Source organism: Dipodomys merriami, unplaced genomic scaffold (genome assembly GCF_024711535.1).
Source record: "Dipodomys merriami isolate MVZ:Mamm:240054 unplaced genomic scaffold, mDipMer1.0.p SCAF_163, whole genome shotgun sequence".
NCBI classification, from domain to species: domain Eukaryota; kingdom Metazoa; phylum Chordata; class Mammalia; order Rodentia; family Heteromyidae; genus Dipodomys; species Dipodomys merriami.
The window spans coordinates 1,126,656-1,140,000 of NW_027202971.1; the positions used below are offsets into that span (position 1 = coordinate 1,126,656).

The 13,345-nt window shown below is 60.6% G+C and overlaps 1 protein-coding gene across 4 annotated transcripts in view; it reads right to left on the reverse strand.

Annotated features, from left to right (window-relative positions):
• Positions 1-13,345, reverse strand: part of Scarb1 (scavenger receptor class B member 1) — a 38,721-nt gene that overhangs the window by 21,191 nt on the left and 4,185 nt on the right. The window lies entirely within an intron of this gene.

A 13,345-nucleotide genomic window follows, 5' to 3' on the forward strand; every position in this document is an offset into this window, starting at 1 on the left:
GGAGGGTGGGAGGTGGAGGGGCTCCACCCCGCACACCCGGCCCTGGCCACAGGACTTCTCCCCCGTGGCCCCTGCGCCCCCCCCCCTCCAGTGAGTCTAGGACTCAGAGGAGGATCTGGACGTGGCTGCGGCACCTGGCGTGCCTGCCCGGGAGGGTGGACTTCGTCCTGCCCTCTCTTCAACCACAGCGGATCACAGCACCGGGCAGCTGATTAGATAGCACAGGGGTGAAGCTCGCAGCACTTGGCCCAGCGTGGCTGGACTGTCTCTCTGCCCCATCCCTCTTCCAAGGACAAAGATCAGTGCAAAGACAGAGTGTAGAGAGTGGCCGTGGTCAGCCTCGTGGGACTCGGCCACTCCGGCCCAGCCCGGCCGGTTCCACAAGCCCAGGCCCGCTCGCAGAACACGGCCAGGAGGGGACAGCTGAGCTGGGTGTCAAACACGAATCAGGCTGGGCACTGGCAGCTCACACCTGTAATCCCGGCTACTCAAAAGGCTGAGATCTGGGCTGGGAAGGTGGCTCAGTGGTAGAGCGCTTGCCTTGCATGCATGAGGCCCTGGGTTCGATTCCTCAACACCACATAAGTAAAAAAGAAAAAAAAGCCGGAAGTGGCGCTGGCACTGTGGCTCAAGTGGTAGAGCGCTAGCCTTGAGCTGAAGAGCTGAGGGACAGCGCCCAGGCCCAGAGTTCAGGCCCCAACGACCGGACCCAAAAAAAAAAAAAAAAAATGCTGAGATCTGAGGATCATGGTTTGAAGCCAGCCTGGCAGGAAAGTCTGTGAGACTCATCTCCAATTACCCAGCAAAAAGCTGGAAGCAGAGCTGTGGTGGAGACGCTTCAGCCAGCGCGCAGGGCCAGCCCGGCCCACGCCAGCGCACAGCCTCCAGGGCCCATTCTGCACCACCTCTCGCTGTGGCTACCAGCTCGGCTTACGTGTCCGGGGCGCACCTCTTGCTTTGGCGTGGAGCTGGGAGCACGCCAGCCCGTCCCCCCACCCCCCACCCCCCGCCTTCCTGCACAGCCTTATGGCATCGCCCCAGCCGGTTCCCAGCTGCGTAACTGGAGCTGCCTCCAGAGCGGGAAATGGAGCCAGCCACCACCGGTCACCAAGTGACACAAGAGCCACAAAGACAGCTCCCAGCAGGCAAGGGGTCGGGGGTTCGATCCCCCGACCTGCAATAAACACACACAACCCTGCAATCTGCCACACTGACTTCCAAAGAACAAGCTCGTATTCCTCTACTTTAAGAAAGTCCACAGGGGCTGGGAAGGTGGCCCAGTGGTAGAGCGCTTGCCTTGCATGCATTAGCCCTGGGTTTGATTCCTCAGCACCACATAAGCAGAAAAATCTGGAAGTGGCGCTGTGGCTCAAGTGGTAGAGCACTCGCCTTGAGCTGAAGAGCTGAGGGACAGCACCCAGGCCCAGAGTTCAGGCCCCACGACCAAAAAAAAAAAAGTCCACAGACCCCGGAACTCCTGGGGTAGCGGGGCTGCAAGGATTGGGGTCTGCTCTCAGCTCTGGCCCCCCTGGCTTTGTGGGGTGTTCACGGTTGTTCCCTGGACTAAGCATGCTTTGTAAAACAAACTAGAAATTAGGGTGCGAACTGAGGGAGGGGCAGCAGTAGTGCCTTGCGCTGGCTAGGTGGCTGTTCTACCTCGTGACTCACACCTCCAGCCCAGCATTTTGCTAGTTAATTTAGAGATAGAGTCTTAGGGTTTTGAACTGTGATCCTCCAGCTCTCAGCCTCCTGAGAGACTAGGATTAAAGTTGGATATAACTGATCAGCAGAGGGGTTTGAGTGGGCCAGGAGAAAACCAGGAGTGGTGGAGCCACGTGAGGACGGAGTGCCACAGAGCTGTGGGTGCTCACGGGCCCCGCGCGTGTCAGAGCTGTGACTCTGCGTCTCCAGCCTGGCTCAGGACACAGCCACTTCTCAGTGCCGCCTGCACCTGCCATGGCTGTACCCAGCAGAGGCTTTGGAGCAAGGCCTCACAGCCCCACAGAGGGGCAGCCCCAGGGAGGGGGACGGCAGGGGGCCTGGCAGCCCGGGCCTTCCCGCCACACAGACATCTCCGCCCAGACACCTGGACAACACAGTCTTCACCCAGCCAGGCACTGGCTGCTCACGTCTCGAATCCCAGCTACTCAAGAGGCTGAGAATTGCACAGTGTGACTCCCTTCCGAGCAAGGGCTGGGAAGGGCCGGGGCACAGCCACACCCTGCCCAACGCCAAGAGGCCCTGCTCTGACACGGGTGGAGACGGATCCTGCTCTGGGCCCCACACTGGCGCTCTGGCTTCCCAGGTAACCAGCTCTACCCCGGAAAAGCCTTTTACAGGAAGCCCACGCATGTCACTGACACAGGGCCAGGTTGCCCAAGAAGCTGAGTCACCTGATTCCTTCGTCGGTGTCCCCCACTCAGCGCTCCCCGCCAGCAGTCACCGCCACGCGGCCTCCAAGCACTGCCAGCCCTCCGCTCCCGTCCCGCGCTGTCCAGGCCCCATCCACCCAGCCCCCTTGGGAAGGGTCAGTCCTCCTCAGCTCCAGAGGCTCCCAGCGCTCTTCTCACTTCTCAGAACCCGAATCCCTGCACACTCTGACTGTATCATACCAGACACACGCTGGTGTCAAGCCTCCTTTGCTGCTACCCAGAACGCAGTTGTGGTGGGCGGCGCTGGAACAGCCACCCTGGACCACGAGGCAGCCTTGAGACTGGGTCCAAGGCTTCACCCAGCCACCCACCAGGGTGGTTTAGTCGTGAAATAATACAAAGCAAGATCACACTCCCTGTAGCAGCATGACTAAACGGGGAAAGGCTGACACCGAGCGCTGCTGGAGCACGGAGGCGTTCACTGGGGGTCAGCCATGCATGGGAGCGTCTCCCAGACAGGCCAAGGCCTCCGCTGCCAGAGCCGAGCCTGGGGCCGAGCTACAGGGTCAGAGGAGAAGCCGCACTGCCCAGGGCGGCATTTTGCCAGCGGGCACACCGCGGCCAGCCAGGGGCAAGGCCTCTCATGGGGGCCCAGAGGCCTCCTCTGAACCCGGCTGGACTTCAGCGAGAGCTGGGGTAGACACAAGGGGCCTGGGGGGACTCTCCTTTGTGTCCCAGCTGGGGCCTGCGAGCTGGCCACGGCCCCCGGCCCCCGCACGTGACACGGCTGTGCGGCCTGGCTGGCCCAGGGGTCACGCAACAGCGAGCAGGGGCACCCAGTGGCCACAGCCCTTCTTCCAGGCCTGGGGCTTGAACTCAGGGCCTGGGTGCTGTCCCTGAGCTTTTTTACCTACAGATGGTGCCCTACCTCTTGAGCCACAACTCCACCTGTGGCTCTTTGCTAGGTAATGGGAAACAAGCATCTCCCAGACTTCCCTGCTCAAAATGGCTTCAAATCACAGCCAGAGCCCTGAGCGGGCTCCACACTGGGTAACAAGCGTCATGGCTGAGGGGCGGCGTGTGCGTGGCCACCCCGCTCAGAATCACGGCCACCGAGCCCCGGGCAGCCCCAACCGCGCCTCCCTCCCCGGGGTAGGAGGGGCACTGTGGCTGCGCTGGCTTTGGGGTGACACATGAACCCCAGGCCTGGAGCTGGGGCCCCATCGGTGCCTGCGATGGTCCCAGCGTCCAAGGGACAGTCCTGTGCACCCCCACGGCCACGCCAGGCTGAGAGCCAGCCTGTGGAGGGTGTGAGAGGCCCCGGCCCTCAGCTGCCTCCATCCCGGCCTGGGGACTGACTGCCCCGATCGCGGCCAGGCTGCAGTCAGCACGGCCAACCACGCGGGCGCGCGGTCCCACCACCGCACCCTGACAGGGTGTCACCACAACCAGCACGGCAGCAGCGCGGCTCTGCCGCAGGCTGACACCGCACAGTGCTGTGCCCGGAATCCTCTGCAGACCCCCAGGGAGCTGATGTTCCTCCCTGCATGTGGGGACAGGCTCAAGATGGCTACGGCTCCGCCTGCACCTGCATCTACCCACGCCACACCAGCACAGGGAGACGACAGCCACACCGACATATAGCTACACTGAGACGACAGCCAGACAGAGACGACAGCCACACTGACGTGACAGCCGCACTGACGTGACAGCCAGACAGAGATGACAGCCAGAGACGACAGCCAGACAGAGACGACAGCCAGACAGAGAAGACAGCCACACTGACGTGACAGCCACACTGACCTGACAGCCGCACTGACGTGACAGCCAGACAGAGATGACAGCCAGAGACGACAGCCAGACAGAGACGACAGCCACACTGACGTGACAGCCGCACTGACGTGACAGCCGCACTGACGTGACAGCCGCACTGACGTGACAGCCAGAGATGACAGCCACACTGACAGGACAGCCGCACTGACGTGACAGCCGCACTGACGTGACAGCCGCACAGAGACAACGGCCGCACTGACAACTGCCCAGAGGTGACAGGAGGGCCCAGGGAGGCAGGGAGGCACAGGCACAGGCACAGGCCTGCAGCGGCCTGGGCAGCTCTGTGGGAGGGTGTCTGCAGATGGAGCCACTGCACTGGGCTTTGGACTCGGGCCCCAGACGGGCAGGGATAACGCAGCCACGGCCGCACAGCGAGGAGGCTGCAGGCGGTAGGCGCCCAGGGGCCCCGAGTTCTCACCTCCTTGGGGACCACAGGCCACAGTTAAACCAGGTCTGAGGCCTCCTACCTGCCCACCTCCAAATGCAAACCAATACAGTGCTGCACACACATTGTGGTGGGTACTTGGAATGTTCTAGAAGGCTCCACGGCTCTGAGACAGAGCTGGCACAGCCCTCTGGGGAGGAGACACAGGGCCACCAGACTCCTGCCACCCTGCAGCAGAGGGCAGTGTCCAGCACTGGGGTCGGGCCCGGCAGGGGCACAGCCAGCACCATCAGCACCGCCAGCATCTCAACACGGCGACCCGAGCCGGGCTCACACAGCCCCACAGACTACTGTGTGCACAGAGTGACAGCCTCACCCCGAGCGCCACCCCAGCCAGTCAAACTATCCCAACTGGGGCTTCGAGCTGGGCGCTGGTGGCTCACGCCTGGCATCCTGGCTGGTCTAGTCAGGAGGCTGAGCTCTGAGGATCACCGTTCCAAAGGCAGCAGCCCAGGCAGGAAAGTCCAAGAGTCCAGTTAACTACCAAAAGCTAGATGGAAGTGGTGCTGTGGCTCAAGTGGCAGAGCGCCAGCCTTGCGCATGAAAGCTCAGGACAGCGCTCAGGCCTGAAGTTCAAGCCCAAGTACCTGTGCACACACCCAAAAATATCCCCCACCCCAGCTGGGAGCTGGGCGCCCGGGCCGGGCTCCGTCTCCTCACCTGGGACGATTGCTCGGAGTTTATTTATCTAGCCCTGCGTGTCCATGTACTTTGCTTCAGTTGCATAGTATTTCACAATAAGAGAAATCAAAGACATTCCCGCTGGAGCGGAGTGCTGGGGGAGGGGTGCAGGGGGTTGGGGGCCTGGGAACGGACAGCAGGAGGGAGTCTCGGCGCCCAGCCCCAATGCCAGGGAGTCTGGGCCATGCTGGCTCTGGGCCCCATGAAGCTGGCCCAGCCGCCCTCGCCAGGAGCCCAGGGAGCCCCCAGAACCCCGCCCATCCGTCACCCCCTGAGCCCCGCCTCCTCCAGGAGGAAGAGGCCCGGTGGGTGAGACCCTGAGGGTTGGGAAGGCCTCCAGGGCCGCTGTGGGCAGGGTCCTCGTGGGGGGAGGGCGCAGATGCAGCACAAGGGGGTGCAGCATGAGCCGGTGCTGGGAGAACCTTCCGGGGCGAGGACCAGCCCAGGCGCAGCCAGGCCTCCACACAACCAGGGAGAGAGTGGAAGCAGGGCCCACGAGGAACCGGGAGGGAGGCCGGGGCCGACGCCAGGCACTGCTGGCTCACGCCTGTCGTCCCAGCTACTGAGGGGGCGAGATCTGAGGATGACGGTTCAAAGCCAGCCCACACAGTCAAGTCCACAAGACTCTCCCCTCCAGTTAACCAGCAAAAAGCCCCAAGGGGAGCTGTGGCTCAACTGGCAGAGAGCCAGCCTTGAGCAGAAAGGCTCAGGTACAGTGCCCAGGTCCTGAGTTCAAGCCCTGAGAACAAAGCCTACGGTAGGAACGGGCTGGCCGGGCCCGCAGGTGCCCGTGTCTCTGAGTGTCACACGCAGGCCACGCGAGACACTTCACACCACGGGGGATGCGCCGGGCAGAGGCAGGGCGCCACCGCCAGGAGCCTCACCCCAGCCTCGGCGGCCACAGAGGCCACAGAGGGAAGGCGTCAAAGCAGGCCGGCGCGCTCTAACCCTAGCACAAGACACTCCTGCGAACCACACACATTTACTAACCTCTCATCAGGGAAGGCGAGGAGGCCCAGGAAACTACCAGCAGGGAAGCAGCGGGGGCTGGGTTCAAATCTGATCTACCCGCTTCGGGATTCACCTGCCCCAGTCCCTCTGGACGGCTCTGGCTGGCGTAGCCTGGTGGCCTGGATAGGGGGGCATCCCCCCAGGACCACCCCTCGCCAGCTCAGCCAGGAGGGAGGAAAGCCTCATCACAGGCCACAGGGGACACTCAGAGGCCCCTCCCCCAGGCACCCACGCTGCCCTTGGCCCCGCGGTGTGGGACGAGGCCCACACTACAGCGCCTTGTCCAGGGGCCCCTGCAGCCTGGAGAAGCAGTGACAGAGCACACCCGTGGCGGGATTCCAGATGCCTACTCCACCGCGGGGGCCCACACAGTGGGCTCAAGGTCAGGCCTGGGCTCTGCCCACACCCCACCGTCCCCCCAGAACTCCCACGGAGGCAGACAAAGCCTGAACCCCCGCCCTGCCACCTCTCTTCGTTTCTCACACACACCTCCACCCCAATGCTGCACAGGTGTGTGGCTGGGGCCGGGGGGTCTGTGCCGCGAGGTCACCGGGGCTCATCTCCACTTTACCAGCAACCCCTGCCCACAGGCCTCCTGGCCTCTGCCCAGAGGCCCACTTCTTCACCTGGCCTGGAACGGTCGCCGCCGGCACTCGCCCGCACCTGACGCCAACCAGCCCTGCCGCCCGCCCCCTCGGGGGTTTTGGTTTCACCAAAGGAAAAAACAAACGCTGGAACTGAGCAAGATCCAAATAGCTGAAGATCTAATCACCTAAGAGTTTGTGAAATTCTCCCTGGGACCAGCAAGTAACCGACAACCTAATACCCCCTTCAAGAGGGCCTCGGGAAAACACCTTCAACAGTCATGGCGACAGATGGCTGGAGCAGGGTGGGGTTCCAGCACAGCTGCTGTGGGGACACAGGGCTGGGTCACCTCACGCTCTGCTAACAGGGAAGCCTGAAAAAACCTCTTCCTCTAGGCCCCCCAATGGCCAATGAGAGAGCCTATGTCCTGAATCCTAGTGATTGGTCCAGGGATGAGCATGTGACATGATCTCAGCCAATCAGAGCCGAGGAGTACTTGCACCACAACTTTCCCAGCCACCATGTGGTCCCTGTCTTCTTCGTCTTCTGGATTGACAGAGACAATTGACGCCTGGACGTGCATGGGGGTGGGGACCTCGGCTGTCTTGGAAGCGGGGGTCCAGCAGGATGGACCTTGGCCTTCCGCGCAGCGTCATGTGGCTGTGGGTGAGGACCCCCCACAGCAGTGGCAGTACCCCTCCCCCCCGCAGGACCCAGGCTCTCCACCCAGCCCCCGTGCCTTCATGTTGGGACAGGAATGAGGTCAAGGGGAAGACAGCAGCCGCCCACAAGGCACTGCCAGGCTCAGGAGCCTGCGCTGGCTGGAACGTGGCCCGGGCATGTCCAGACGTGGCAACGTGGGCCGGAGTCTGGAGGCGCCTCCCGAGACCCAGGTTTCTGGGTGCTTACCGAGGCACAGAGACTCAGACTCAGTCAGGGAGAGATGAGCACAGAGAGGTTGTGTAACTCACTCAAAGCCACACAGCTAAAAGAGCAAGAGCCAGGATGAAACCCAGCGGTGGGGTTCCTCTCTCTGGCTCCCTCCAGCTCCCAGCCTGCCAAAGGGTCTCCAGTGGGCACCAGCCATGACTAAGCCCTCCCAGGGTGCCAGGGAAGGGATGGGGGCCATCTCAGGACCGTTAGGGCTGAGGCACAGGGGCGCGGCAGCACCAGCAATGGTGATGGTGGAGGATCACTCGGGCAGCTGTCCACCTGGGCGGGAAGAGTCTTCAGGAAGTCACAGTCAGCTAAATGCTGATGGCTCACACCTGGAATCCCACCTACTAAGTATGCTGAGATCAAGACGATCATGGTTCAGGGAAGGTGGGAGGGAAGGGATGGTGGGGGAAAAACAAAGGAGGGGGTAACAATGCTCGATAGGAAAGGTACTCATTACCTTGCTCATGTAACTGTAACCCCTCTGTAACAGTATCTTTACAGTAAAAAAATATGTTAGAAAATAAAGAAGATCATGGTTCAAAGCCAGCCTGGGCAGAAAAGAATCCCCATCTCTAACTAACCAGCAAAACGCCACTGGAGGCATAGCTCACAAGGTCCTGAGGTAAACCCTGGTACTGCCCAAAACAAGTTACACTGGAGGGGGGACACTCTGGGGTAGAGCAAGTGCTCAGTATGGGCTCCACGGAAGGCAAAAAAGAAAGGAAGAGGGCCGGGAAGGCGGCTCAGTGGTAGAGCGCTTGCCTCACATGCATGAGGCCTTGGATGCTATTCCTCAGCACCACATAAACAGAAAAAGCTGGAAGTGGTGCTGTAGCTCAAGTGGTAGAGCGCTAGCCTTGAGCTAAGAGCTGAGGGACAGCGCCCAGGCCCAGAGTTCAGGCCCCACAACCAACCAAAAAAAAAAAAAAGAAGAAGAAAAGAAACCACCTTTGAGCTGAAACATAAAAGCATGGGGACTAAGAACTCCAGGCAAAAGGACCACATGTGTAAAGGCCTGAGGCAGGAGAGCACAAGGCAGGTTTGAGTAGCAGACAGGTGAAGCTGCACAGATGGAAATGACGAGGTGCAGGCAGCCGGGACCCAGGAAGAAATGACTCCGGCCAGATCAGGAGAGGTCTGAAGCCAGATGCAGGAACACCACAAGCAGCTCTTTCCAATGGTCCGTTCTGAAGACTGTCCTGGCCAGACACGGTAGCTTACGCTTGAAAGTCCAGCTACTCTAGAGCTTGAGATCAGCAGAATTGGGGCTCACGGCTGGCTCAGGCGAAAAGCTAGTGAGGATCCACCAACGGGCCAAGAGCGGCGCTGCGCGTCTGTGATCCAAGCCAAGCAGAGGAGTGGGCTGGAGGATCAAAGTCTAAGGCTGGCCCCAGGCAAAAACCAGAGGCTGCCTCTGAAAAATGACTAAAACAGGAAAGCACGCTCTGGCTCAGCTGGGAAGGTAGAGGAGAGCAGGGTGGGCAGGGGGGGCAGTCACCAGCAGGGTGGGCAGACAGCGCTGGGGGGGCAGTCACCAGCAGGGTGGGCAGACAGCGCTGGGGGGGCAGGCACCAGCCAGCGCTGGGGGATGGGGGCGGCGCTGTAGCAGCCCCTCGCACCCATGGCCAGCGGCGTCACACCAGCCTGCCGGTCATCCTTTGGAAGGAATGGCCGGGCTCCAGGCTGGCTCCGGACGTCTGGGACGCAGCTCCTTGCCCTCCTCAGCCAGGCAGCTCACAGGGAGAGCGGCAGCAACAGGCACCGGCTTCCTGACCCAGGACTTGGGGGCTGCAGGAGGCACGTGGCAGGCATGGCCGCGCAGGCCGGCACCGGGGCGGCTGGGTCCTGCCCCCACACGCTGAGACCCGGGTGGCAGGGGGAGGGCCGGGCGGGAGGCAGGGGGGTGGCAGGGTTTGGGCCGGGAGGCCCCAGAGCGCGCGTGCGCATGCCCGGGGCAGGCTCAGCCGGCTCCGTGGGGGTGGCAGCGGCATCGAACCCGGCACCCAGGCAAAGCGACCACAGACTGGGAGCCTGGGTGAGAGCCGGCTGGCTAAGAAGGCCGACAGGTGAGGCCAAGAGCAGCTGACAAATGAGAGGACATACTTTCAAGATGGCTCAAGAGCCCTTCTAGAAGCTTCCAGAGGAAATGGAAGGCCCGGCATTGAAAACACCAGGAAGCCAGCAAGGGTCTGGCCCCTCCCGTTCCTTCCCTTCTAGGGCCTCAGCAGGCAGGAAGGGAGAGGAGGGAAGGCCAGGCTCGGGAGCTGGACACACACACACACCTCTGGAGGGGTCGGTCCTGGGCTGCCCGGCCCTCCCCACACACCCGGAGCTGGGTTTCCATGTCCTTGTGGCCACTGAGACCCGCGGGCCGGGGGCCCGTGCAGGGGGAAGGAGGCAGGAGACGGGGCTCTTTTGCGTTCCTGTTTTTATGTGTATTATCATTTTTCTTCATGTTTAAGCACGGGGGGCCAAGGTCTCGCTCGCAGCCCAGGCTGGCCCCGCGCCAGCCGTCCCCCAGCCTCCGCTTCCTTGGAGCTGTGTTTGGGTCAGAGTAGTCTACACTGCTGAGCTGGGGGACTGGAGCGGGAAGGCCAGGGTCCCAAACCTCGACCAGTGCAGACGGCATCCATGGGCTCCCACAGCACGGGTGGACTGCACCGGGACACACACAAGGAAGGTGTGTGTCCCTGTCAGCTGCGGGGAGCTGGGGACACTGCGGTCCCTCCTTCCAGGAAGGGCCCCGGCTTCGGGGAACAGAAAGGCCAGGCCTTGGAACATTCACCTGGGACCACACCCACCCAGGAACATGCATCCATGCAGGAGAACCACCAAGCCTGCACAGACACTCGTGGACATCAGCCACCAGGGGGCTGTGGACCATGCCACATGGCTGTGATGATCATGGCGTGTTGACACACCAAGTGCACCCACATGACACACGTGTGCACACCCACTGTGTACACAGGTGCCCCCCCCCATGTGAATAAGCACAGGCACCGGGAGCAGTGTGGGGAAATCCACCCGAAAAAGAGAAAAAAACAAACCACTGGGACCAAAATGGCCTCAGGCCGCCTGGCTAGAAGCAGCTGGGTGGTAGCAAAGGGGAGGCCCCAGCCCCACACCCACGCGGGCCCCACTGTCCCACACCGTGGGCAGCGGGCAGGGCACGCGGCTTCTCAGGAGTCCACTGGGGCCCCAGGCACTTGCAGCAGGCAGGAACCCCAGAAGGGGAGAGGCCTGGCCCTGCACACAGACCCATCTCGTGATCACAAGAAGAAGGGCTTCAAAAGGACCCAGGGGGGCTGGGGGGGAGGGTAGTTGTAGAGATGGGAGGGAAGGGATGGTAGGGGAAAAACAAAGGAGACAACAATGCTCGATAAGAAATGTACTCATTACCTTGCTCAAGTAACTGTAACCCCTCTGTATTCTCACAATAAAAAAACTTATTAACTAAAAAAAGAAAGGACCTGGGGTCTGGCTCTATGCAGGAAGCAGAAAGTCAGGCCAAGTAGAAGGAAAGGCCACCCGGCCCCCAGCACCCACACAGGCGGCTCAGGTCGGGGCTGGAGGGCAGGAAGGGACAGCTTACTTTCCGTCTCTGTGCACATGCCTTCCACAATAAAACAGAAGCAAGGCTGGGAAGGTGGCTTAGTAGTAAAGTGCTTGCTTTGCATGTGTGAGGTCCTGGGTTCGATTCCTCAGCACCATATACACAGAAAAAACCATTCGTGGTGCTGTAGCTCAAGTGGTAGAGTACTTGCCTTGAGCACAGAGAGGCTGAAGGACAGTGCCCAAGCCCTGGGTTCAAGTCCCAGGACTGGCATGTATAAACAAACAAACAATTAAATAAATACAGAAGTGACAGCAGCCACCTGGACGCTAAAGGAAGGCTAGATGAAGTTGTGCGGGGCCCTGGGTTCTGTCCCAGTCACTGTAAGTAGATACTAAATGAGGTGACACAAGGCAGTGTCCAGCAGGTGACAAATGCCCACTGTCACCTGCCATCAACCCCATTTTTTTTTGGTTGTTTTTTTTTGGTACCAGTACTGGCACTCAGCGCTTGCGTACTGTCCCTGAGCTTTTTTTCCTCAAAGCTAGAACCTACTGCTTGAGCCACAGCACCATTTCCAACTTTTTCTGTGTATGTGGTACTGAGGAATCAAACCTAGAGCTTCATGTGCATGCTCAGCAAGCGCTCTACCACTGAGCCACCTTCCCAGCCTCACCTGAGCTGCTTTGCTCTAGGCTGGCGCTCTACCACTTGGACCACAGCTCCACTTCTGGCTTTTTGGTAGTTAACTAGAGTTAAGTCTTCTCATGGACTTTCCTGGCCAGGCCAACTTCAAACCGCCATCTTTAGATCTCAGCTAGGATTACAGGCGAGAGCCACCAGTGCCCAGCCATTTCCTGCCAAAGGGCACAAAGTAACTTGGTGCTGTCGGTCTCCAGAGAGTGAGAGAGTTGGGGTTCACACAGTGATGGGACTCCAGGGGCGGGGAAGAACCTCCGAGTGTGGACTAGCTCTGGCTCGGGGTGCCCTGGACAGCAGTGACGAGACTCGATGTTTGTGAGGGAAAAGCGCATGCACACACGCACACGTGTACACACACAGGCTACACGCATGCTCGCAGCTCCCAGACCTGGCGAGACAGCCACAAGGAAGGAAGGCCCGTGCCGGAGACGACACGGCCCGGTGTGCGCCGAAGGGGAAATTCACAGAAGAAAGCACGGCCCAAGGCGGAGAATGAACGAGCAAGCCACTCGCAGAGACGTGGGCCGGCGGCCGAGGCAGTGGGGACTGGAAAACCACTCCTAGTCGGCCTGGGACACGGGACAGATAGACAGACCCATCCTGGAAATGGTGGCCTGGAGGACACAGACAGACACACGCCAGGCTCTCACCCAGGCAGAACACAGAGGCGGCCCCGCCCTGGAGGATTTGCCTCCGGAACTTTTGCCCACACCTCAGGGCTACCACCCAGGCAGCCTACACTCCTCAGCCTGTTCCAACTGACTGCGACAAGTCGTGTGTCACAACACCCTGCAGGGACTAAAGGAGATGCAGACGGTCTGAACCCCACCTGGTACCAGAAAGAGAAAGGGGGAAAAAAATCTTGGGCCAGGAATGTGGCTTGGTGGTAGAGTGCTCGCCTAGCATGCATGAAGCCATGCCCTGGGTTCCTCAGTACCACGAGCAAAGAAAAAGCCAGAAGTGGAGCTGTGGCTCAAGTGGTAGAGCGCTAGCCTTGAGCAAAAGAAGCTCAGGGACAGCACCCAGACCCTGAGTTCAAGCCCCAGGACTGGCAAAAAAAAAAAAAAAGTCTGCAAGATTAGCCTGAAGAAGCCGAGCACTGGTGGCTCACGCCTGTAATCCTAGCTACTCAGGAGGCTGAGATTTGAGGATCACCATTCAAAGCCATCCTGGGCAGGAAAGTCTGTGAGACTCTTAACTCCAATTAACCACCAGAAAACAGGA